The sequence below is a fragment of the Rhinopithecus bieti genome, unplaced genomic scaffold (assembly GCF_001698545.2).
Source record: "Rhinopithecus bieti isolate Rb0 unplaced genomic scaffold, ASM169854v2 scaffold_5101, whole genome shotgun sequence".
Taxonomy (NCBI): Eukaryota; Metazoa; Chordata; class Mammalia; order Primates; family Cercopithecidae; genus Rhinopithecus; species Rhinopithecus bieti.
The window spans coordinates 2,552,753-2,556,822 of record NW_016804853.1 but is presented as its reverse complement, the minus strand read 5'-3'; positions in this window follow the sequence as shown (position 1 = coordinate 2,556,822).

Genomic DNA, 4,070 nt, shown 5'->3' with positions numbered 1-4,070 from the left:
AAAGAAAGAAAAGAAAAGAAATCACAATAGTAATAAATTCTGCAAATCAAAAATATTTAAGACATTTTAATTTTCACAGAAATTCAAGAATAAAATAATACCTTCTATAGGATAATAAACAAGAGAGTAGATATGAAGAAGGGACAGATTGGTATTCCAAAATAGTACAAATAGGATAAAATATAATAAAAATATGCAGTAAATGAATATCTGATTTTTATGTTAAAAAAACTAGCCTGATATTAGCAAAGTAGAAAATTTATACTTTTTTTTTTTTAACTTAAAACTTAGGGAAAATACACTTCAAATATTTAGAAAGAAGATACATTTGAATTTTGATAAATAAAATAATAATAATATTTTCACTATTTTTTCACTGTAGTTTTAGATTTCAAAAACTAAAGGATTATTATTCAGGGAGAACTGCTTTATAAAAACGTGTGGCTAGGAGAAAGCAGGAAAGATCTAAAATCAACACCCTAACATCACAATTAAAAGAACTAGAGAAGGGAGAGCAAACAAATTCAAAAGCTAACAAAAGTCAAGGAATAAATAAGATCAGAGCAGAGCTGAAGGTGTTAGAGACACAAAAAACCCTTCAAAAAATCAATGAATCCAGAGCTGTTTTTTTGAAAACATTAAGAAAATAGATAGATCACTAAACAAATTAATAAAGAAGAAAAGAGAGAAAAATCAAATAGACACAATAAAAAATGATAAAGGGGAAATCACCAGTGATCCCACAGAAATACAAACTACCATCAGAGAATAATATAAACACTTCTATGCAAATAAACTAGAAAATCTAGAAGAAATGGATAAATTCCTGGATGCACACACCATCCCAAGACTAAACCAGGAAGAAGTTGAATCCCTAAACAGACCAATAACAAGTTCTGAAATTGAGTCAGTAATTAATAGCATATGAACCAAAGAAAGCCCAGGATCACACAGATTCACACCCAAATTCTACCAGAGGTACAAAGAGGAGCTGGTACCATTCCTTCTGAAACTATTCCAAACAATAAAAAGAGGGACTCCCCGCTAACTCATATTATGAGGACAGCATCATCCTAATACCAAAACCTGGCACAGACACAACCAAAAAAGGAAATTTCAGGCCAATATCCATGATGAATATCAATGTGAAAATACTTAATAAAATACTGGCAAACAGAATCCGGCAGCACATTAAAAAGCTTTTCCACCATGATCAAGTTGGCTTCATCCCTGGGATGCAAGCCTGGTTCAACATATGCAAATCAATAAATGTAATCCATCACATGAATAGAACCAATGACAAAAACCACATGATTATCTCAATAGATGCAGAAAAGGTCTTTGATAAAATTTAACACCCTATTCATGCTAAAAACTCTCAATAAACTAGGTATTGATGGAACGTATCTCAAAATAATAAGAGCTATTTATGACAAACCCACAACCAATATCATACTGAATGGGCAAAAGCTGAAGCATTCCCTTTGAAAAGTGGCACAAGACAAGGATGCCCTCTCTCACCACTCCTATTCAACACAGTGTTGGGCGTTCTGGCCAGGGCAGTTAGGAAAGGAAAAGAAATAAAGAGAATTCAAATAGGAAGAGAGGAAGTCAAATTGTCTCTGTTTGCAGATAATATGATTGTATACTTAGAAAACCCCATTGTCTCAGCCCAAAATCTGTTTAAGCTGATAAGCAACTTCAGCAAAGCCTCAGGATACAAAATCAATGTGCAAAAATCACAAACATTCCTATATATCATTAATAGACAAACAGAGAGCCAAATCATGAGTGAAGTCCCATTTACAATTGCTACAAAGATAATAACATACCTAGGAATACAACTTACAAGGGATGTGAAGGAGCTATTGAAGGAGAACTAAAAACCACTGCTCAAGGAATTAATAAGAGAGGGCACAAACAAATGGAAAAACATTCCATGTTCATGGATAGGAAGAATCAATATTATAAATATGGTCATACTGCCCAAAGTAATTTATAGATTCAGTGCTATCCCCGTCAAGCTACCATTGACTTTCTTCACAGAATTAGAAAGAAGTACTTTAAATTTCATATGGAACTGAAAAAATGCCTGTATAGCCAAGACAATCCTAAGAAAAAAGAACAAAGCTGGAGACATCATGCTATCTGACTTCAAACTATATACAAGGCTACAGTAACCAAAACAGCATGGTACTGGTACCAAGACAGATACATAGACCAAGGGAACAGAACAAAGACCTCAGAAATAATGCCACACATTTACAACCATCTGATCTTTGACAAACCTGACAAAAGCAAGCAATGGGGAAATAATTCCCTATTTAATCAATTATGTTAGGGAAACGGGCTAGCCATATGCAGAAAACTAAAACCGAACCTCTTCCTTACACCTTACACAAAAATTAACTCAAGATGGATTAAAGACTTTAAACATAAGATCTACAAACATAAAAACCGTAGAAGAAAACCTGGGCAATACCATTCAGGATACAGGCATGGGCAAAGACTTCATGACGAAAACACCAAAATCAATGGTAACAAAAGCCAAAATTGACAAACCGGATCTAATTAAACTAAAGAGCTTCTGCACAGCAAAAGAAACTATCAGAGTGAACAGTTGACCACAGAATGGGAGAAAATTTTTGCAATCTATCTAACTGATAAAAATCTATTTATCTAAATCCAGAATTGACAAGGAACTTAAACAAATTTACAAGAAAAAAAACAACCTCATCAAAAAGTGGGCAAATGATATGAACAGATGCTTCTCAAAAGAAGACATTCATGTGGCCCACAAACATATGAAAAAATGTTCATCATCACTGGTCATTAGAGAAATGCAAATCAAAACCATAATGAGATACCATCTCATGCCAGTTAAAATAGCAATCATTAAAAAGTCAAGAAACAATAGATGCTGGAGAGGATGTGGAGAAATAGGGATGCTTTTACACTGTTGTTGGCAGTATAAAATAGTTCAACCATTGTTGAAGACAGTATGGCTATTTCTCAAGGAAGGATCTAGAACAAGAAATATCATTTGGCCCAGTGATCCCATTACTGGTTATATACCCAAAGGAGTATAAATCATTCTACTATAAAGACATATGCACATGTATGTTTACTGCGGCACTATTCATGATAGCAAAGACTTGGAACCAACCCAAATGCCCATCAATGGTGGAATGGATAAAGAAAATGTGGCACATATACACCATGGAATACTATGCAGCCATAAAAAAAATGAGTTCATGTCCTTTGCACGGACGTGGGTGGAGCTGGAAACCATCATTCTCAGCAAACTAACACAGGAGCAGAAAACCAAACACCACATGTTCTCACTCATAAGTGGGAGTTAAATAACGAGGACACATGGACACAGGATGGGGAACATCACACACCAGGGCCTGTCTGGGTGTGAGGGACTAGGACAGGTACAGCATTAAGGAAATACCTAATGTAGATGATGGGTTGATGGGTGAAGCAAACCACCATGCCACATGTATACCTTTGTAACCTGCACATTCTGCACATGTATCCCGGAACTTAAAATATATATTTTTAAAAAGCATGATTAAATATAAAAAATAAATAGTTTAAAAGAGTGTGTCCCAAGAACACATAAATAATATTTTGTTCACATGTAAAACTACCAAAAATATTTTCAAATATATATACATTCAAAAAATATGCCTTTATGAACAACTTCAAAAACCAAAATGTATACATGAAAACACTCAGAATGTATGCATCTTATACCTAATATCTAATAAAAAGTAAAGCATCTGTATGATCAAGTCAGTTTAGTCCTGAAACAAATATTGTTATTTATATGAAACAATTGTAATTTTAATAGATTAGCAGGACTGTGTATAGATAAACATAAAATTGTTATATTCTTTACAAACATAATTATAGTAATTTCCATTAAAACATATATACTATAGTAATTATTTAATGAAGTAGAAAATTATCAAAATCTATGAAGCAATGAAAATGAAATGAAAATATCTGTAGTAAGTAAGGGTGAAAGAACTATAAATCCAGAGTTTATGTATATTATATAA